The sequence below is a fragment of the Ictidomys tridecemlineatus genome, chromosome 7 (assembly GCF_052094955.1).
Source record: "Ictidomys tridecemlineatus isolate mIctTri1 chromosome 7, mIctTri1.hap1, whole genome shotgun sequence".
Classification (NCBI taxonomy): Eukaryota; Metazoa; Chordata; class Mammalia; order Rodentia; family Sciuridae; genus Ictidomys; species Ictidomys tridecemlineatus.
The window spans coordinates 183,277,903-183,301,898 of NC_135483.1; the positions used below are offsets into that span (position 1 = coordinate 183,277,903).

A 23,996-nucleotide genomic window follows, 5' to 3' on the forward strand; every position below is an offset into this window, starting at 1 on the left:
ACAAATAGAAACCATTTCTTAGGGAGGAGAATTAGTGGAAGGTAAAGGCTAGCAAAGGGGGCTATGAGAATGAATAAAGATATTGGTTTAACATAGGCTTAAAAAATCTAAGAGGATCCTCTTGTGGCCTTCCTCCCCTGGGCAGGCAAGCCTTTCCTCAGCAAGGTCTGTATTGAAAGTCATCCTCAGTGGTGAGCTGGCCAGGAGCCTGAGGCTGCCTTTCTGATCTCCAAGCTGATTCCAAAAAACAGACTTACTGTTTTGCAACCTCTGCTCAGTCACCAGATCCTGATGGCTCCTTAAACCTTTACACTTCTTTTGGTGCATTCGTTTGCTTTGGATGTTTTATAGGGAGTTGTGTACATGTCTGTTTACCTTTGTTTTGTGACATCTCTGAGACAGGGTCTAGTCCTTTTAGGGAATCATACTCAGTAACCAGGCCAGTGAAATAGATGTAATATAGCTCTGAATTAACTAACACTGATTCTCTTTTTTATTGGTGCTCATTAATTATACAAAATGGTGGGTTTCATTGTGGTATGTTCATACATGCATAAAAATATAACTGGATTAATTTTACTACCAAATACCTTCCCTCTGGCTCTTCTCCCTGACCCCATTCCCTTATCTTATGCTAGTGGTCTTCTTTCTCCTTTCATATTGTTCATTTTTCCCTAACAGTGTTTCTTCTCTGGGCGATTTTGCCTCCTGCTCTGGGACAAGAGAAGTGGGAATGTTTGGAAACATTTTCGGTTGTCAGAACTTGCATTGGGCTCTGGTAGGAAGAGGCCGGGAGTCCTAGTGAATACCCTGCAATGCACAGGACGGTGTCCCACTACAAATGAGTATCCAACCCAAGGTCGAAAAACTGCTAAAAAGAACAAAACAAAACAAGCAACAACAACAAAATTACCTTCCCCAACAGATACAGCCCTATGTATCTCTTCAACTGTACTGTTTTCCTGAGACCTGACCAACGTGTCTGTCAGGAACAGAGTCCAAATGCAAACGGTGTTGTCTCTAGCCTAGAATGGCTTTCTTCCCCGACCTTACCTTGCTTCATCTTTATAATCCTTTATGAAACATGAAAGAACGAATAAGGCTTGTCTTCAGAGAAAATGCCCGTTTCTTGAGGCAGTGCTGCATAGTTATAGAGCCTGGGATGGCCTGACAGTTGAAACAGTTTAACAGTTTAACGGTTTGGCCAGCTGGCATGGGGTGCTTTCTGATTGGTGGGTAAGGATCACGTGAGTCAGCAGAACTCATCATTGGTAGGCAATGGGGAAGTTCTGATTGGTGGGTAAGGATCACATGAGTCAGCAGGACTCACCATTGGACAGCTCTTCTCGGGAGATGGGGAGGTTAGTCTTTGGAGCTGGGGCGACTCCCAACAAAACATGTTAGGGAGATTATATTACTCACATTTTACAGTTAAGGAAATTGTGAGACAATGTTTCATACCTATGAAGGGAGCTGCAAAACTCAAATCTGGAACTTCTGGTTCCATGGTCGAGTTGTAGGGGAACACGACCACTTTTAGGGCAGCCAAACATGCTGGAACTGCCAGAGTCAGCTCCAGATTATGTTAAAGTCTTTGGGAAGATAAAGAACTACTCTCTGGGAATTATTGTACACATTTCATATCTGCACTATCACACACTGAACTAAAGCTTCGAATCCTTAGACTTTTCATTTTAGACCAATAACTGAGACGTATGTAATCTATAGGCCTATAACTTAAACTAACATGTTCTTGATATATGATGACTAAATGATTAACTCATTTCCAGGACTCAAAAAAACAATATTGCAAGAGTTCTTTTTCTATTCAATTACTTGAGCCTTAATGGATATAGTAGCAAAGCCAGCCACGGCTGACTTCTGGGTATGAGGATTTAGTAAACATATAAATGAAGGATGTAGTAGGATTTATTCTCAAGGATCAGAGTTTGATTTGAGTTTTGAGAAGAAAAATATTCTAAGCAGGTAGAATTTCAGGGGGAGTGTACATGCTCTCAAAAGAATAATACACAAACACAGCCCCTGAAGCCTCCCACCAGTCATACCTGGAGCGAGGCGTATTCTTCTGTGAATGCATTTCTTCTTAACCTCCCACAGATGAAACAGAATCCAGCGTCACCTGTGATCTATTTCTCATGTAACCAGTGGTGGCAGCTTGTTTTGCATTTTTTTTTCCACCTTCTTTTTAAACATCAGACTAATCCATCATGAACAGGGACCGCTTTCATTGTATAGGTCTTTGAATTTCAGAATGCCTAATTTGTTTATCTAAATGAAAAAGAGTTTCTTTCCAAAAGAAAGTGGAAAAAGCTAAGAAGAGCTTTAGCTTCTCATTTGCACTCAAATATTAATTTTGCTTCTAGAATTTTGAGAACTATTGAAAAGCAAGTGTTCCCTGCTAGCCCCTTTCAAGGGCTGCATTGTGATGGATAAGAGAGTTGTCTGCAGGCCACAACCTCTCTGAGTTACAGCTCTTTAACCATCTTGTGGCGCAGCAGATTTGGCGATTTTCATTAGGACTTTTCTTCTCCAAGTCCTTTTAATAATTAAACAAGTGTTCTGCTCACAGGGTGCTCTGGGTTGGGTGTTTAGAATACAATTGGAGGCAATGTTCATCAATGAGCATGCTTCTTCCTTTTGAGTTACAGACAATCTCTACTTGTTATCCTTGAGCTTCTGGGTTGGTTTGGAGGGGAGACAATTTCCCTAAGTAAGACATGTCTTTCTGGACAAGTCATAAGACTGCTCCAGTACTGGGCAACGGAATTCCTGTCCACAACTACTTCTCTCCACGAAAGAAAGTTTTCTTTCTGTTCCAGCAGAAAGTCCAATAGCATATACTTGGCATATTGAGAATAATCAATTAAGTTAATCCAAAATCTGGACCTGTGGCTCATGTGTTAAGCAAAAACAATTTATAAGGATCCTACTTAGGTGTTGCTTCCTAGGATGGCCATAATTGAAGAGTGGCATTTAATTGCACTGTCGTAAGGAAGTGTGTGATCTGTGTGAATGGAAGTGAGCTGTTAAGATTTATAGAGGAAGGACAGAAATGAAGGTTGGCATGCTTAGAGAATACTCCCTTGAGTTGGTAACACTTAAACTGCACTTTAAACCTCAGAGAGCATTTAAATACATCAAAATGAAAGGGACAGAATTTCTAATCTGGAGAACAACATAAATGAAACGTTGGCATGACACAGTAGGATTGGGGGGCAGGAAATTGGTGGTGTAGGCAGCAGTTCTTTCTTACAAAAACTAAATTTTATACATAGGAGAGTGGAGAATGAGGTCATGGAAGGATAATGGGAGCAGACTGAAGACCTTTGAAAACCTATCAGAGGAATGTGGACTGGATTCCACAGGAAGAGAGTGAGTGTGGATTCTTGGAAGGGAAACTCATGGTGAGAGCGGTATTGGCATGAAAAATCCTTTCAGCAGGGCGTAGGTTGGGGGTAAGTTACAGGAACTGAGTTGTGAAGTGATGAGGATTGGTGTTCATGCTGATTGAAGAGAAAGGAAGGAGGCGGGGACAAATGCCAAAGCCCTTTCAAAGGCTTGGTGGCAGGTTGAGGGGTGCAGGAGAGGGCATCATTGGCAGTGATGCCAGGACTGGAGGTGGGACTGTTATCACCCACAGAAGGACATCTTCCTTGGGTTTAAGCAGGACCACCTGTGGCTCCAGCAGGAGAGTCCTGTTAAGCTCTCCCTGGAGAATCTGGGTGGAAAAAAACAAAAGCCAGCTATCATTTTCTTGAAGCTGGTGGAAGACTAAATGGTATTTCTGAGAATAAGTCCTTTCAAATATAAAAGTTATTGATTTGATAGAGTGCTTGATTTAGTCCATTTTTTATTCTATTATACCAATGTCACTGTATAATTTTTTTTTTGAGAAATAAAATCAATAGGAAAAACATAGAGCTCCTTCTTTGTTGCTTTGTATTCTCATAATACAAGCTTCTGTCTCTCTTCCCAGGTCTACGCTCATGTAGCTTTCTTCTATCCACGACATGGCCCTGCCATTCTTGACCTGACCACTGATGTGAACCTTCCTGCTAGTATAGTGAGATCAAACAGATTTCCTCTTCCTTTTTAATTGCTACTCTCAGCATTCCATTTTCCACTCAAAAACTCTTTCTATATGTTCAACTTCATTTGGGCAACTGAGTTAATTGGAAGGCAAGTTATTGTACAAATCTTGCTGTAGTCTTTATCTCAATTCTTTTTATTTTGAACCAAGTAAGCAATCTAGCTAAAAGGAGAAAGGAAAGGAAAAGTGATATTCATGCAGCTGAGGTCTCTAAGGCAATGGAAAGCAATGGGAAAAAAACTGGGAATAAATGTAACAGGCCATATTTCAATGTTTACATGCTTCTACTTGGTAATCGTTTTACTGACGGTATGTTGAAATTACATGTGTATCATACTGTTCAAACAATGTCAGATAGGTCCCTTTAAGGAAAGATCTGTGAGCTCTAATTCTTGTCTTCTGAATCAAGTAGGAAAAGATGAGCAATAGTGAATGGTATAGAGGAGGAGCATCAGGTTTGGTGCAGAGGTTAATCCTAAGAGAAGCTGAGGTGCTGGAGATGATTCCGAGTGGCTCCAGAAGGATGCCCTTGTTAGCATCTCTTGCTTTGCCAATGTCTCTTTTCTGATTTAGCCAAATAGAGAACTGTCCTTCAGTGTGTGGACAAATTCCAGCCTTTAAACACTGTTGGCTCTTTGCATGCAAATACCAGTGTTCTTTTGCTCAGATAGACCTGATGTTCCGTTGCCAAATACAAACGTGGCAGCAATTGCAGAGAGTTTGAATGTAATCTTTGGGACCGGTTGGAAAGACCTTTGAGAAGTGAACTCTGCCTCAGCTGTGTACCAGACTTGTGACCTAAAAGGTCACTTAATATTCTGAAACTTGATTTTTTTTTCTGTAAAATTAGAATAATAGTTACTAATTAGTTGTCTTGAGAATTAATAAGAATTTATTGAAAGGGCTTACAAAGCACCTGATAAAATATTTAATACCAATAAATATTAGCACTGAATAAAACATTATAATTTGCCATTGTATCCTATGACCTCTCTATGAGGCTGAGGGGCATCTTTTTAATGATGGAGTGCAAATATCTTAAGTTTGTTCCATATAAAAATAACTTTTTGTATTTTAAACAAAGCACCTCTTCTCGTTGTCTTTAACTTTGTGAATAATATTATCCTCTTTCCAGTCAGGCTGGAAGCTCTTGGACTTTTTACTGTTTATACCAATCCTTCACCCTCTCATCCCCCAACCTAGTTAATCAATCTTCTATCATTGCCAGTTTTTCCTTGAAAATAGTGGATTTCCAACTTTATCTAGTTTATAGACTTCTTGGAGAATTGTGAAACCATGACATATTCTCCATAGTATAGTACATTCAAGTGTCCAAAACTTTATAGACCATGTTTTGTATAAATAGACATAGAGCTCCTTCAAGTGCATTATAAATAACTTAGAGCTATCCGGTGGCAAAGCTAGAGCCAAGATCTAAAACATTTCTCCACATTAGATGATCCTTGACATTTCTCTAGCCTCTATCCTAGTTTCAAGGCTTCCTCATCTCTTGACTAAAGCCAACATTTTCTCCTCAATTTCACCATGACCTTTTTCCTTCCTGACTCCAGTCTGTGTCCAGAAACTTTTCTTATAGAATGACATTTTCTGTTTCAAATTCTTTTGAAATCTTTTATTGTTGCTACCAAATGCAGTTCAAATATTACCTTGCAGAACGAACTGGAGAGATTCTGAACATAGAGCTAATATGAGTTCCAGAGATCTGTAGACTTTTCTAGGACTTTCAAGGTGGTTCTGAATACCAGTAAGCTCAGATCACCATTGGAGAAATATCATCCTAAACTGGTCTTTTGGGGAAAATATACTCACTCAGGATTTTGTCAAACCTAGCCTCTGTCCTTTCACCAACTTTTTGCCTGTATTTGCCCTTCAATTTAGCAAGCACTCTCCACTAGCAAAGTTCTGTTGGAAAACTGTTTATTTTCTGTTACGTAATCACAATAACCAATTCTTCTATGGATTCTTCCTTCCCCAATTTCCCTAATAAGAATGCCTTATAATCTCTTCCAAATGTATTCCCTTGTCCTACGAGCATGACCATTATAGCACAGAGTCAACTTTCCCTGAACGATGTTTGCTGTGTGCCAGTCTCTTCCCCTCACTAGATGATGCAGTTCTTGAAAGACCAGATTCTATTTCTCACATCACCACATCATCTGTGCCACCACAGAGCCTCGTGTGTGTAGACTTTCTGAAAATTTTGGTTGAATGATCAAATCCGCTATTTTCATAGATGTGCCACATCTCTGGAAATACTGCATTTGTGTGTCAGAACAGCAGAACGCATGGCTGTGGCAGGGAAGAATCGACTTGTCACAACTCAGGACTGAGCTGCTGAGCTGCACCAGCTCCTGCTGCCGGGGAACACCCGTATGCACACATTTCTTCCAAGCTGTGAGTTCAGCGATGTCTTTTGGTAAAATCAAACCCAGTCGTGGTGATGATATTGACATCCTAGAAATTGGCAAAAGCGACAAATCATAGGTCGTTATTTATTTATTTATTTATTTTTGTGAGAATGATTTTGCAGCACAGTGCTGTGAGTAGCCAGAATAGTCATGAAATTCCTGTGTCTTCATAGAATCCAACTTAGAAACAAAAACAAACAAACTCAAAACAAAACACCTCACTTAGCAATCTTGAGAGTCACTCTTTTTAAGTAAAAAAGCTCCAGTACGGACGTCCTGGAACTTCACTGCTCAATGGCATGGAGTAGAATATGACAAGCCACCAAGACCTAAGCTTATCCTGGATTTCCTACTTGGAAGCTATGCAAAGTACTTGAATCTCTTGTGCGTCTTAGTGCCACCACCTACAGAGTACAGTAATTAATACCTTCTCCTACATAGCTCAGGAGCTTCATTGAAGGATAAGTGAGGGAAACCATGTGTGCAAAAGCATTTTTAAAATTGTAAGCTGTTATCAAAATGTCTTTTGTCTACCTCTAAGCTCTTGGATTTAGTTTTTATATGGGAGACCCCAGTGGATAAAAGTGACAGTTCCTCATTTACAGTCACTCATCAGTATAAATCCATGATCACATTTTAAATGCCATATGTACTTTGCATTTCCTTCTGCATAAGAAAAGCCTGCAACAAGCCTGTGACCCGTTTGAAAAAAAAATAACCTATTTTAAAAGCCTCCCCCGCCCCAAATTAGGGATTTTACTTCTTCTTCCAGAGATTTCTCTTTAATTCATTTTGGATTTCTCTTTCCTTGGAACAGTAAACATTAGAACAATCTGATCTTCATCACAAACTTACTAAAACACAGACACACTATTAACTACCCTCCCTACTCCCCATAATACAAAAATAAATGGCATTGATTAGTGATTGACTTCAAAGTGAGTAATTGAGCTTTAATAGGTTTATAAAAGGGATTGAAATCAAGGCAATAAATTAAAGACAAAATAAAAGAGTAAACAAGAAAGGATGTTTTACAACTTGGTTCCATTACAGTCTATGCTAACCAGATTAAAAAGTAATTGCCATGTCAAGAAAAATTATAGTGGCCTTTGCAAAATGAAAGAGCAGTGGGCACTGTGTGTGCATGGTGTAAAATGGACAGAAAAGAAAGGAAACGAGTTTGGTGGGGGGCGGGAGGGGGGGGTGGAGAGGACAGACTCTTTGCTCCTGGTGGTCATTATTCTTTAAATATCAGAGATCTCTTCATAGAAATAGATGTTATCATCAACGCATGCAAAGGAGCCGTGATTTCAACGGAACTCTGTAATATCTTCTAATTTTTTTTGTGTGTGAAACATCAGAAGTATGTTTATAAGTGCATAGCTTATCCATTTTAAGTATTTCTAAATTAATTTGATGGCAAAGAGAGAGTATCCTCAGTATTTTAGGAGGCCTTTTAAAATAGGTTATTAAAAAAAAAAAACGGGTCACATATGATCTAAAATAAGAAGCCCTTGAGGTTGGAGAACCAAAAGCCACCATCAAATTGGGAGATAACATAAACAAATTGGTGGTAGCTATCATCTCTGTGAACTCTGATGATATGTTATGGGGCACTTACAAAATTAGAAGCAGTTCTCATGGAACCACAGCTCATTATCTTTGAGAATTCATAGTGAGAAATCTAAATAGTGGTAAAGGGCACATGTAACAGCTATTATTAAAATAACTATCTCTAGAATCTTTACTGAGAACCTGCTCTAAAAAACAACAGAAAAGACTCAAGCAGCAAGATTCAAGACAGTATCAGTTAATAAACATAAGAAGTAAAAATTGTGACTTAAATTGTATATAGCAGATTGTGTTGAGTACAATGGAATGGTAATAAATTGGAATTAATCAAATGTTTCTTCCAACCCCTGACATTGATCCCTTAGTTGGGGCTTCCAAGTTAGACTTGGAAGCACTTGTATTAGATACCTGGGAAGATCAGAGAGGCCATATGAGCAATCTAGAATGAAAGACTTTTTTTTTTTTTTTTTTTTTTTTTTTTTTTTTTTAGTGGTGCTGAGACTACTCCTTCAATAATGGATGAATCTTCACCTCCAGCAAAGTCCAAGATATCACAAAAAGGAACACGTATCTGTGTGTACTATGCTGCTTTTTCTTGTACATTTACTTTAAGAATCTGTAATCCTGGCTGAGTTAAGTTCAAGAAAATAAATAGGAGATATTCAGACAATTACCTAGGAAAATAAGTTAATCACTCTCTTCAAACTTGCACCCTCACTTAATACTATTTACATTTAATGTACTTTTTACAAATCCTCCTTTGAGTTGGTATGGGATGGAGATGACATGAAAGAATGATCAAGGCTTGCTGTCGGAGAAAAAGTTCGTTTATTGAGACAGCTCTGCATATTTATAGAGCATCGGTGATCTGACAGTTGAAACAGTTTAACAATTTAATGGTTTTTGGCAGCTGGCATGGGGTGTGTTCTGATTGGTGGGTCAGGATCATGTGCGTCAGCAGGACTCACCATTGGAGGGCTCTTCTAGGGGAATGGGGAAGTTAGTCTTTGGAGCCAGGGCGACTCCCAACATGGCATATCCATTAAACTTGCAGATCAATTTTTACTTCGAATTATATGACAGAGACTGAATCAGAAATGCCTCTCCTTCATTTTCTAATTTTCCTATTCCTTAAAAATTTTTAAATGCATTTAATATGTTCCTGTTCAAGTTTAAACTTTTTTTTTAGCAGTGGTATAAAAAGCAAAGAGCAAAAAACAAAATAAAACAACAACAACAACACAATGACTGCAAAAGACGAACCACAATTCAAATTAAGAAACTTGCAAAGAATCTTATGTCAAATTGAAGAACTGTTTATCTTCATTTCCATAGTCCCCTTGTTTTTAGTTTGAGTTATTTTAGCAAGTTTTTTTAAGCAAGTTAGCTGAGTTGCTTAGAGTGATTTTTAGGCTAAATTATAGATATATAATTTTATATATAGTTCTCTCTCTATATATATATGTATATAGAGTATATATGTGTGTGTGTGTGCATATATATATACACATACATGTATATTTTTGAAAATATTTTTTAAAAAAAGATCAGAAATTTAATTTAAAAAAATAGAAGATGACTATTAGGAAAAAAATTCAGATGGCCCTTGCATACCAAGATATGCCCAAATTCACTACAAATAAAATAAAAACACTGGATACTATTTTCTTTTTCATAGATTCCAGTGACGCAAAATGTTAATAGCGCAGTTAGAAAGTTGTGGGTTAACAGAAACAGCAATATTTGACGATATCTGGAAAAACTAGAAAGCTCACATGCTTTGTAGACTGTATACTACAAACGTATTAATGCATGAATAACAAATATTTTCAAGGTCATTCATTGCATCATGGTTTTAACAGCTAAAACGCTAAACTAATGTTAGTGTCCACTAGGATAGCACTCATGAAATAAAGTCTGTTATGTCAATATAAGGGACTACCTTATAGCTGTGGAAGATATTGAAAAGGCAAATATAGCTGATTTCTAGGAGATTGATAGAGGAAAAAAATGCAGGCTGCAGAAGAGTTTGTATATTGTACAAAAGAACATGAATAAAACTACATATTGATATTTCCTTGCATATACCCAAAACACTGAAAGAGCACACAAACATTAATAGTAGTAATTACCTGAATAAGCAAAAGAAACAGGGTAGGTGAGCATGCTTGAGAGTTCCAAGGAAGAATAATTTTAAATAACAGCCACAAATTATTTTGCAATTTTTGTAATGATAATTGGAAAACAGAAACTCAAGAGTTTTAGAATTAATATTCACTTCTTAGTTCTGATGCTGTTGGTGGTTTGGTGCTTTGCCAAATTCAAATTTAGAATTTTCATTTGTTTCAAAGTGTTTTTGATGGAAAACTCAGAGGAAGAAATATTTATTTTGACTCATGGTTTCAGAGTTTCAGTCCATGGCCCGCTGGTTTCAAGATGGAAACATCATGGTGGAAGGGTGTGGCAGAGGGAAGCTGCTGGCTCATAACAGATGCGGGTAGAGAGAGGGAAAGAGAGGAAGGAGGCAGGGACAAAATGTACTCCTCAAAGTCAGGCCTCCTGTGACCTACTTACTTTAAGTAGATCCCACCTCCTTCAGTTTACATCACCTTCCAATAATGCCTTCAAGTTATGAATCCACTGAGGAGGTCAGAGCCCTCACGACCTAATCACTCCCCCAAAGTCTTACCTTTGAACATAGTGGCACTGGAGACCAAGCTTTTAACACATGAATTTTGGAAGATACTTCGTAGCCAAACCATAACATGGACTCATTCATTGCAGATTCTAAAGTGCTCCAAAGAGCTAACAGGTCACCTGGATGTTCTTTGTAGACTAAAATGCACTGGTTTTAGGTATGGTAGGCACATATTTTTTTTTGTGGGGGTTGCTCAGAAGGAGTCACTGAATTCCTACCTGTGCAAGTGCAGAGTGTCTACACAGGTTTGGGACTGTCTCTAGAGTCACATTTCCATTAAATGTGGAATGATATGTATCCTTACACAACAAAATGACCTTTTCAGCTTCTGCTGAATGTCTCTCATGATGACCGCTCCTCAGTTTAAATTAATTCCTGCAGTATTTCTTCCATCTACAGTATGTGCACCATTTACTTTTCTTTGCTAACCCTTGACTTTGACAAGTTATTTCTGTGGAGATCAGTTAAATGAGAATCATGGCACCCACATGTAACTTCCATGAGAGCAGAGAATGTGTCTATTTGATTTTGCTATATTCTCTAAGCCTCGCACAATGTATGCCAATCCATAAGTGTAAAATAAAGTGAAAGACTATCCAAATAACCCCAATTTTAATTTGATTTTTTCTAAATAAATCTGTTTTCTTTATCATTAGCTACTACATAGTGCAGAAAAGGATAGTCAATTACAGTACAGACTTCAGTTTCAGGCAGACCTGAGTTTGTCTTGCTAACATCAATAATCTTTTTAGTTGTGTATTCTTAAAAATGTGTAGTTTGTTCATGCTGCTAAAACAAAATACCACAGAAATCTATTTTTTCATAGTTATACAGGCCAGGATATCCCAGATCAAGGCACTAACAGGTGTCTGACAAGGGCTTCTTTCTTGATTGGTAGTCAATGCTGTCTCATTTTTTCCACACATGGTAGAAAGAGTTATTTCTCTGAAGTACCTTTTATGGAGAGACTAATTCCAATCAAAGGGTTTTACTCTCATGATCTAATCCCACCCCAAAGGTCCCATCTCCTAACACCATCATCTTGGTATTAGGATTTTAATATAGGAATTCTATGAAGACACATTCAGACATAGCTAACGATTTAGTTGATTTTTTAAAAAATTTTGGGGCATCTTATCTATCAAATAGAAAAAGCAATAAGTGTCTATCTAACCTCTGAGTTATTTTGAGGATCAAGTGAAATCAAGAATACAAAGGGTGTAGCACTCCTGGCCCAGAACAAGGATTCGGTGACAGCCAGCACCCACTTCGAGCAATGCTCCTGAGTGGCAGTTTGCAGTTAGCTCTGCCAATTTCTAGCTAAGACTTTGCTGCCAAGCATCATCCCTAAGCCCATCTCAGTCAAATTTATGACAAAGCAGAATGACACATTCTTTGGGCCCTTGACCCCTTACTCAAATGATCAAAACCAAGAGAACTGAATCTGTGCATACAAATGGTTGACTATAGCTCATTTCTCTTCCTGGGGTTATCTGACATTTGACTGGTAATTATATTTAAAGATGTGTGATTCCAGAGAAATGTTTTGAGCATCTAGGGTGAGAATTTTCTATGGGGTGGGGATGGTAAAATCATTCCTCTACAAGGGATAAATCGCATTCATTTCCTTTAATATAGTTTAATTATAGTACTTCAGAAATAAATATTGGATGCGATTCTTCATTAGAGTAAGTAAAAACGAACTGCCACTTTGCCACTAATGTTTGCATTGACCCCTTCTAGGAAGTCATAAAAACTGTGTCAGTAGAAGGGACAAAACCCAGCTGTAGGCTTTTGTGAGTCTGTGAATTTTCTGTTTTCTTTTTAATTTGTTCTTTTTAGATACACAGGACAATAGAGTGTATTTTGGCGTATTACATATACATGGAGTATAACATATTCTAATTGGAATCCTATTCTTGTGGATGTATATGATGTGGAGTTTCACTGATCGTATATTCATATGTGAGCATAGGAAACTTATGACCTTCATTCTACTGTCTTTCCTATTCCCATCGCCCCTCTCTTCCCTTCGTTCCCTTTGTTTAACCCACTGAACTTCTATTCTCCCCTCTCATTGTGTGTTAGTATCCACACATCAGAGAGAACATTTGGCCTTTGATTTTAGGCGATTGGCTTATTTTACTTAGCATGATAGTCTTCAGATTTATTCATTTACTGGCAAATGTCATAAAGTTATTCTTTATGGCTGAATAGTATTACATTGTGTAAATATATACCTCATTTCTCCTTTTTTTAAAAAAATATTTTTTAGTTGTCAATGGACCTTTATTTTATTTATTATATGTGATGCTGATAATCAAACCCAGTACCTCACATGTGCTAGGCAAGCACTGTACCACTGAGCCACAACCCCAGCCCTACCCTCATTTTCTTTATGCATTTATTTGTTGAAGGTCACCTAGGTTGGTTCCATAGTTTAGCTATTGTGAATTAACTGCTATACACATTGATGTGGCTGCCTCATTGTAGTATACTTATTTTAAGTTTTTGGGTACATAGCAAGGATAGGATAACTGGGTCAAATAGTGGTTCCATTCCAAGTTTTCTGGGGAATCTCGATACAGCTTTCCAGAATGGTTGCACCAATTTTTAGTCCCACTGGCAATGTATAAGAGTGTGCCTTTCACCCCACATCCTCACCAACATTTATTGTTACTTGTGTTCTTGATAATTGCCATTCTGACTGGAGTGAGATGAAATGTCAGTGTGGTTTTAATTTGCATTTCTCTAATTGCTAGAGATGTTGAACATTTTTTCATGAATGTTTTTGACTGATCAAATTTTTTCTTTTGTGAAATTTCATTTGTTCATTTCCTTTGCCCATTTATCAATTTTTGTGTGTGTTGTTTAGTTTTTTTGAGTTCTTTATATATCCTGGAGATTAATTCTCTGAGGTGCAGGTGGCAAAGATTTTCTCTCATTCTGTAAGCTCTCCATGTTTTTGGCTCTTTCCTCTGCTTTTTAGTTTGATATCATCCCATTTATTGATTCTGGATTTTACTTCTTGCACTTTAGGATTCTTGTTAAGGAATTCAGTTCCTAAACTGACATGATGGAGATTTGGACCTGCTTTTTCTTCTTGTAGGTGCAGGAAATCTGTTCTAATGCCTAGATGCTTGATCTAAAATGAGTTTTATGCTGGGTGAGAGTTAGGGGTTCACTTTTATTCTTCTACATATTGCATTCTAGTTTTCCCAGAACCATTTGTTGAAGAGGCTGTCTTTTCTCCAATGTATGTTTATGCTGTCTTTGTTTACTATGAGATAATAGAGTTTATGTGGTTTGCCTCTATGCCTTCTATTCTGTTCCATTGGTCTTCATGTTTATTTGTGTGCCAACACCATGCCATTCTTGTTACTATAGCTCTGTAGTATAATTTAAGGCTTGGTATTGTGATGCCTCCTGCTTTGCAATTCTGTGAATTTTCTTCTGCACATGCTTTTGCTTATGAAACAAAACTTAGCCACAGCTACTGATGCACTAAAATCTTGTTTGAAAATGGCTATGGGTCAGATACTGTGGATTCAGATTATTTAATCCCAGCTCCACCCCTTTCCACTTTTTGGTTGTGTGGTCTTGAGAAGGTTTTTTTTTTTTTTTTTTTTAACTTCTCGGTGCTCAGTTCCTTGATCTATAAAGTTGAGTTAATATGGGGCTCACTGCTTTGTTAATTCAGGCATTTGTTGGGGTAGAAATGCCACTACATACTCTTGACTTCAAATGAGGCAAGTGTTCATGCATTAATTATTATATTTCAGTAGCTCAGGTCTAAAAGTAGACGAACACATACAGGAATTGGAATCAGGAACTTAACCCAGTTTTCCTAAATGTAAACCTGACTTTTTTTTTTTTTTTTTTTGGTGAGGGGGGTTACCAATTGTTTCTTTGTCTAAGGCATGGATCGAGTCTTTGGAGGGAACCAGAGTTGTAGCTTTCAAAGGGCCATTATACATTAACAAATTTATATTAATCTGTGGTATCAAGTTTTCATGGATGGGTGGCTAGGGAGAAAATGCTTAAAAAAGCTATTTAGGGGGACAACAATGAAACCTGGTAAGCAACACTATTCTGAGAGTAGATTAAGGTCATCTAGAGGACCCCTCCCAGGCCTGTTGAAAACACACATTTAAGGCTGCACCTTGACCTCTCCCCCACACCTGTGTTGGAACTTCTAGGGCTGAGGCTGGAAATCTGTACCAACACCTAGCTTCTAATGCACACTTCAGTTTGTGATTCGCTATGCTGTAAGGGGTCCATCAGTCCCCACACAGCATGCCAACAGGGCCATCCTTCTTGCTACCCTGCTACAGTCTGTCTTCCTCCAGCTGAGTTTGGAATGAGAACCACAAGCACAGGACCGCTGTGATAAGATTGGACACTTTAGCATTACTATTTTAGGAAATTCAGGAGACCTCTTCTTACCTCAAATGAGTAAGATAAGAGTGAGTAGAACATGTGAAGGAATTCATCCCTGAACAGCAGAGGAGAGTTGTAAACAATTGGTTCTGTTAAGTTCCCAATTGTTTTGCACGGAGCTTGAGCTAAAACCATTTTTGTGCACTGATTTCAAATTCTTCATTGAAACTGTTAACAAAATTCCAACTCTATAAAAAAGGACATGGTCTATTTACAAAAGAAGCACTTATGTTTCAGGGCCAGGGAGTGAAATTTGTCAGAAATATAAATAATGACAAGGGGCCAGTTATCTTCTCCCAGGGAGAAGGTATTTGCGTGGAACTATTCCAAGCTTGGGATCTAGAACTGCTGTTTAATAATATTTATACAGAGTAGTGAGTTTCATTATGGCATGTTCCTGCTTGCATATGACATACTTTGATCAGTTTCATGCCCCAGGACCTTCTCTTGCCCTCCCCTCCTCCTTCCCAGTCTCCCCACCTCTGCCATATCTACTGTACAGATCTCCCTTTTATTTTCACGAGATTCTTTTTTTTTCCTTTTTTTTTTATAGCTTTCACATATGACAGAAAAGTTATGACTGTTTTCTGAGTCTTGCTTATTTCTGTTTTTTTTAAATAAATTTTATTGTATATATTTATGACATACAACATGTTATATGACACATATCTAGGAAAATGGTTTCTATAATGGAACAAATTAGCATATTCATCATCTCACATATTCACTCATTTCATGCCCTTCCCCCTCACCATGGAAAAAGTCACTATGATCTATCTCATGATTTCTGAATATACTATTATTAGCTGAAATATTTATGTTGTACATTAGATCTTTCAACTTATTCATCCAACACATTTGATACTTCTATTCTTTGAGTAACACTTCCCATTTCTTCCACCCATCTCACCCTAACTGCTTTGTTTTCTGTGTATTTGAAAAGAATTTAAGACTCCGTGTATAGGTGTCATCATACAATATTCTTCTTTCTCTATCTGGCTTATTTTATGTGGTCCATTCATATTGTAGCAAATGGTAGATCTCCTCCTTTTGAAGTAATGAACAATATTTAACGCTGTGTGTGTTTATGTTATAGTTTCTTTATCCATTAATTCAGGAATAGATACCTGGATTATTTTGATGTCTTGATTATTATGAATAGTGCTGCAATGAGCATGGGAGGGAGACACTTTTATGAGATGCTGATTTCTTTTACTTTCTTTTTTTTTTTTTGTACCAGGAATTGACCCCAGGGGTGTTTAGTCACTGAGCTGCATCCCTGTCCTTTTTTATTTTTTATTTTGAAACATGGCCTTGCTAAGTTACATAGGGCTCACTAAATTGCTGAGAATGACCTTGAACTTGTGATCTTCCTGCTTTAGACTCCCAAATTGCTGGGATTATAGGTATACACCACCAAGCATAGCTGATTTCATTTTCTTTGGGTGTATTATATCCAGAAAATGAATCACTGGGTCACATTGTAGTTCTTTTTTAACTTCTTTAGGAGCTGCCATATTACTTTTTTATTAATGGTTGCATCAATCAATGAATAATATGGATTTTACATCGCACCCTTGCCAACACTTGCTGTCTCATTTCTTAAAACAGTAGCTATAGTAATAAATGTAAGGTGGTATGTCACATTTGTTTTGATTCACATTTCCAAGATGATTAATGAAATTCAGCATGTTTTCATGTACCCATTGGCAATTTTATGTCATTTTTGGATAAATGCCTATTCAGGTCCTTTGCTTATTTCTGATCAGATTAAATGTTTTATTGTTATTGAGTTGTATGAGTTCTTTCTTTATATACCTCTATAGGGTTTGCAAAAGTCTGGGTTTAAATCATAACAGCCTATAACCAGCTAGGGATCTTGGGCAAGGTTCCTTAACTCTGTTGGAACTCCATCTCCTCATCTGTGAAGTAAAGGAATTGTATTAGAGGGTTTCTAAAGTCGCATAGATCTAAATTCTCCATCATTTCAAAATAATTACTAAAGACCAAGAGACAGGTACATTTCTGATGGGAAGAGGGAGATGTGAACAATTTAATGGGAGAGAGAGTAATTTCGTTTAGGAAGCTACCAAGTTATTAGCTATTTTTATCTTTTGATTTTTCACAGATAGGAGAACACTAACAAAGAGTTGAAAAGAACATTAGGGTAATGTGGGGAAAAAAGGTTACATCTTCCAATCACTGGAAGTCAGTTGGGGACTATGTGGGTAATGGAGAGTCCTGGTCACAATATTAGGTTAGAGTACTGGAGAAGGCCAAGGCTTAACCACATTAAATAACCATATGTGTGTGTGTGTGTGTGTGTGTGTGTGTGTGTGTGTATACACACTTTACAAAATAAAGTTTACACTGTGTAAAGGTTTGGGTGTTTTTCCCCTCCATCCACCCTAACAAAAGGCTCAAAATATTTTTCTATAGCTATTGAGCTAGTTCTCAGCATTCTCAAGGCCAATTCTTATGTTAATTTTTTTAAATACACATACACATAGAGTTTCACTCCTATATGCCAGGAAGACTGTTTTTCCTAGAGACCATATTTTTCCCTATGTGCAATGTGAACTTATGTAACTGATCATCTTTTCTCCCAGGCTTCATCCATCAGTAGGATCATACTGTCCCTGTCCCATCTCATCACTCTTCTGTGGCACTACCCTGAGTCACACCTCATAGCCCTTCCCCACTTGCCCTTGTAGAGAGGATGTGAGAGTTGTTCACAGCACTGCACTCCTTTGGGCATTTGCTTGTCTTCTTGCATTGGAAGATCATCCATTTTCCTAGCTTCATCTCCTGCTGTCACAGCCACTATTATCCACTCAATCCGGTTACATCCCTCCATTCAGTTTTAGAAGCCCATTACACATCTCTGTGTAAGCTTAAGACCCTCAGTGGCCAGGTGGCACTCATCCTAAAGTCCCCTTCCAGGTGATGTAGAGGCAAAAATGTTTTATCTATATTGTCCACAAGAATGAGTATTGTCTGCTTGTATTTTCCCACTTCATAATAAATATCTTATTTGCCACCAAAAAAATACTTCAAGAAATAAAATGGAAATGTAAATTGAAAACATTTTTTCAAAGTATTCTAATTTTTTATGAAGAAAAATTAAAACATTTGAAATTATTTCCAAACCCAGATTCAACAATTAGGGGCTCATGACCGATCTTGTTTTTTTCTATACATCAACCAGTATATGTCATTTTAAAGTAAATACCATTAATCATGTATTTCATTTATAAATATGTTAGTACATACCTCTAAAAAAGAAGGAATCTTTAAACTGAATTTTGTATATAGGCAGTTGGAAATTACTGGTTACCAGAAAAATGATAGGTAGGCCTTTTGGTTCAAAATTAATAAGTGATTCCTGAGTCACAAACAAAAAACCTGATAAAAATTTTCTTCTTATCTTCCAGATAAGAAGAAAATTTGAGGGTGAATTACTTGCACACAAAACTGTGGAATAATGGAATTAGACCAAGCAGATTAATTAATAATGATTAATAGCACTTGAAGTCAGGTTATGTAGTAAGGTAGAGGAAATTTATCTCTTAGTAGCTAACATCCAGACTTCTCCTCGAGGTGCAATGATACACCATTACGTGTCTACTAGTACCGATGAAGTTTGAAAGGTTCACAATGCCAAGTGCTGATGAGAATAGACAGAGATCAGACCTCTTCAATTCCAGGCATGAGTGTAAATTGGTGCATAGTTTTCAAAACCTATTTGGTGATTTCTTATAAAATTACATGCCGCTACACATGACTAAATCAGTCAGGGTCACTCCAGGTGAATGGGGCTGGCACAAAATAACCAGCAGACATAGAATATAACTTTTTCTTGTGGTTCAGTGATGGCTCCTCTGCCCCAGCTCCCAAAAGGGAGGCAAGAGAGGCAGGCAAAAGAGAGAGAGGGAGAGCACTCCTGAAAATCTATTTATTGGTGGGAAGACACTCAAGAAGGTTCCACCCAAATGAGGCAAGGGATTGGGTTTCAGGAGCGTGTAGCCAGACCCATTGGGTGATGTCCACTCCCAGAGCTGTACTTTCTTGCCCAGGGAAAGTAAGGTCCACCTGCTTTCACACTGTGAGTGGAAACCAGTTCCACACCTTCATTGCTCAAGGCTAAGGGTACGTGCTTAGCTCCTGTTCATGGCAGGACCGACAATTACACATACACCTGCTTTTTCAGATCAGTTTTTTCATAACTTCCAAACTTCAAACAACCAAAATGTCCTTCAACCTTGTTATAGCTATTCCATGAAATTCTACTCAACATTGAAAAAGAGGTAATTAATGAAATATGTTAACTATGCAATGCTTACTCAGCTATATAAATTTGTCAAAATTTATCAAATTATATAATTACTTTCTATGCAATTTATACACTATAAAATAAACCTCAGCAAAAAAAAAAAATGGCTCATCTGGGAAAATGCATCAATTAGGTCTTGAGGTAGAAAGTGAGTCTTTTTTCTTTCCTCTCATCCCACTTTCTACTACTCCCTGCCCTAGGAGAGATATTGGTGTTAGTGTTCCAAGGCTTAAGGAAAAAATCATTCTTAGAGGGAGCTGGATCTTACTTTGAAGATAACATATTCAGAAAGAAAATTAGCTCAAGAGAATGGCATGTGTCTGAAGGCCTAGGAGATGGGAGCACAGACAGGCACAACTAGTATAGGTTTGGTATTTCTAAAGGCCATGCAATTGCCTGTTTGAAGCAATTTCAGGGACTTGTGTGTCATGACAGCTCCCAAAAAGGACATGTTTTAATTTATGATGCCTAGTTGCACCTACTTTTTCTTATATCTTTGAATCATGCTTTTCTATAATTGAGAGTTTTACCCAATTGTTGCAAGTTATCTGGGTGTGGGAAGGGGCACCTGTTTGCTGAAGATCATCCATACATTAGATTCTTTCAATTAATTCTCTATTATAGTATCCAATGTCCTAACCAAATATGCATTTCCAATTAGCAATAAGCTTACACTATTTAAAAGCTAAGTGCCTAGAAGTAACAGGTGTCTCACTAGTGTCAGAAATCCAAATCAATAAGATAATAGTTTGTAAACTACATACACCCTACTTTCAAACTATATAAACCCTTTCACCCAAATCAATTTGAGCAGAGAGAGAACTATGTAACAAAATACCTAAGCACTAGTGAGGGAAGGGGCCTCAATAATTCATGTTGGCCAAAACAATATGTAGATTCCACATGGCTCTCAACTTTTTGTACAGAGGAAAAAATTAGAATTGTAATTTATTTAAAAATCACCTCCTTTTTGAATACTTTCACATTGTTGGTGGGATTGAAATTAGTATAACCACTATGCAAACTTGTATAGAGGGATCTCAAAAGACTAGAGATGAGGCCATCATATAAATCAGCTATTCCACTCCTGAGTATTTATACTTAAGAATTAAAGTCAGCATACAATAGCAACACAAGCACACCATGTTTATAGCAGCACAATTCATAGTAGCCAAAGTATGGATCCAGGCTAGGTGTTCATCCATGTTGGATGAATGGATAAAGAAAATGTGGTATATATACAAAAATAGAGTTTTACTCAGCCATAAAGAAGAATGAAATTATGTCATTTGCAGGAAAATGGATGGAGCTAGGGAGCATCATCTTAAGAAAAATAAGCCAAACTCAAAAGTCAGGGACTGAATGTTTTCTGTCATATGTGGGAGCTAGAGAGGAAAAAGGAAAAGAAATGGGAATGCTCATGAAAATCAAAAGGAGACAAGAGAAGAAAGGGATCAGGGGTGGGAGAAGGGGAGGGAAAAGAAGATACTGGGAAATAATATTGGCTAAATTATATTGTTCTATCACGTGCGTGTACAAATACGCAATTGTGAATCCCACCATTACATATAATTGTAAAGCACCAATAAAAACATGTAAAACAATCACCTCCCTTTTATCTCTCCTACTCTCCTTTCATTTTCTTGTTTCTTATAGTCTGATATCATGAGACTGCCTGGCTTGGATCAGCCTCTCCTACTTGAAGACATTTGCACTCATTTAATTACTTGACCCAGTGAGTGCTGCTCAAAAAACAGGACGACTCTCATTTTCCTATTAGATAATTGCACAGTGCCACAATGACACTGCGGAGTTCATCATGTGCAGGATTATATATTAAGAAGTGAAACTCACAGCCAACAATGATGTGGACACTCAGAATCCACTTATCTTTACGTCACTCGATCACTTGAAAACACAAAGAACTACCCCACATACAAAAAAAAAAAAAAAGAAAGAAAGAAAGAAGAAAATGTTTTCATACTCACCGTTGCCATCCCCTGACCTGTTGGCTAACTCCTTCCATAAAAAGGCCATTTATGACCGTGAGTCCAGGAGCCCAGGGGAGTTTTATGTCTGAGGGAGCCTCATAAGTCTTTCATACCTGCATTTAGAATTACTGAAGGGCATATTAACATCAGTAACTCTCGGCCCCGGTGACTTTGCAGCATCTCTATAAAAGAGTGTAAAAGACTTTTTTAGAATACAAGTAAAAACTGATCAGAGACCATTAAAGGGAAATTCCACAGCCACCACTTTTTTTTTCATTGTGTTTTATGCTTTTTTTCTTGGCGTGTTAACCATTAACTAAATGCATGCATCTTAAATATTAGACATTTCTATTCACACCAAAGAGTCCATTCTTACATAAAACTTAAATTGAAATCATCTTATGTTTAATAGAAACAGACATGCATTTAAAATGAACAGAGGAGGGAGCAGAAAACCCATAAAAGTGGATTTTATTTTTATAGGAAGTAGAGGCAGTAGAAAGTTATTTTTAAAGAAATTACCTAATTGATGAGATTCTGGGTGATTTTATTCACTTCTTTACACTTATCTGAATTACTCAATTTTTATCCAATAAATATTTTACTGTCTTAATAAAAAAATAATCTAGTAGTGGGCAAATCACTATCAGTTTATTTAATGAACATGGAGTTGAAACAATGGGGTTTCAGTGTGAGTTGGATCTCTTTTCTCATTTGGCTAGGGGGAAGCCTAATAAAAACATTCCTGAAATAGTCAGAGAGTGATTAGCCTCAGTTTCCTCCTCTTGAATGAGGGGAACCTACCTACCTACCTCATAGGTTCATGAAAATTAAAAGATGATCTGTGAAAAGCATTTAGATAAGGACTGGCAGAGAAGAAACATTCACTACTGCTCAGCTTTCAACAATCCCACCCCTGAGGCTCAATCCCACCCCTGAGGTTTATTCTTGCAGCTCAGGCTTGGAAAACTTCCTATCTCCAGGGTAAGTGAATAGATAACTAAGCTCATTGCTACAGTTTTTTTTTTGGTCACAAAATCCTTTGCTTAGTAAGGTACAGTCCTGCCCTACAGGAAAATACACACTTAACACACCCACCCCACACTTCCAGGTAGAAGGTCAGTGACTTCATGATGGAGTACGAGTCTGGAAGACCCTAGGGGCCAGGAATCAAAGACAAGTGGCTACTCAACAACCACCCAGAGAAACTGGGCAAGAGGATGTGAATGGCAGGTGCTCTGCGCTGAGTGGTGGGCCTGAGGTCACTGCAGGGTAGAGGGACAGAGAAACATATGGGAAGTGGATAAGAGAAAGGACACTCTGAGACCTCATCTTATTTATTTATTTATTTTGGTGGTGGTGCTTGGGATTGAATCCAGGGCCTTGTGCATGCAAGTAAGCACTCTACCAGCTGAGCTGTATCGCCAGCCCTGAGACCACATCTTTAGCCTCAGTGATGTGGACACCCTGCATGAGACTTTTTCCAGGGAAACGCATATGCACCCACAGACCTCAGAGAAGCTGAAGGTCTCTGTTCAGGTCAGCCACACATGCAAGATTTTCCACTGCCCCTGGCACCGTCCTTGACCTTCAGGGAGCAGCCGTTTGTGCTTTGCTTTCATCCGTCCAATTTTATGTGCATTTCTCTTTTGGGTCACTGTAACCCAGAATTTTACAAAGGAGGGAGTTCTTGGATACATGGTTCCAGTTTAGCTAAGCTGACCTGTTCAAAACCATCCTTGGTGGTCTCCTATTTATGTTCAAGTCCTTGTGGGCACAGTGATTTTTTTTTTTTTTTTTTTGGTGCTGGAATTGAACCTGGGATCTTCCACATGATAGACAGGCAAGTACTCTATCACTAAGCAATACTCCCTACAACAATGCAAACACTAAATCTCAGCTGAAGTCTAGAGTCTTTGGCTCTGAATTTAATGGGGAAGGCAGAGGAACTGCTTCTCTCCTTTTCAGGGGAATAATCCCAGGCTCACTGAAATCTATTGTATCAGTATGGAGTTTCTTAAATCTCAGCAGAGAAGTTAAGTGCACTGAGGATCTGCTGAAGAGCACTCATTTCCACTGCTTCCCTATTTCAGTGCTTCTTAAACAGAATAACGTGGAAGTGCTTAATGGCCCCCAGGAAAGGGTTTCTAACCCCTTAGGTCTAGAGAAAGGACCAATCCTTTGCATTCTAATAACTTTTAGATCATATACACGCTGATACAGGAGCTATAGATTGAAAAACACTCTTCCAAACAATGGTTAATAACTACATCGAACAGTATTACATGGAGAATTTTCTAAAATTCTGACTCATTCCCAAATCACATCATCGAATCAGTACCTTCAATTGGAGTGAGAGTGTATGTTTTCTTTTTGAAAAAGTTTTACAAGTAGTTGTGATATACATATATCCATTTAAAAG

At 37.9% G+C, this 23,996-nt stretch overlaps 1 long non-coding RNA gene across 1 annotated transcript; it reads right to left on the reverse strand.

The window, feature by feature from the left end:
* Positions 1-6,032: 6,032 nt before the first annotated feature.
* LOC144365346 (uncharacterized) lies at positions 6,033-21,750 on the reverse strand. The gene is made up of 2 exons (XR_013423661.1): positions 21,572-21,750; positions 6,033-6,586 (listed from the first exon to the last, which is right to left on the reverse strand). It is a non-coding gene; the product is annotated as an uncharacterized LOC144365346 (long non-coding RNA).
* Positions 21,751-23,996: the final 2,246 nt, after the last annotated feature.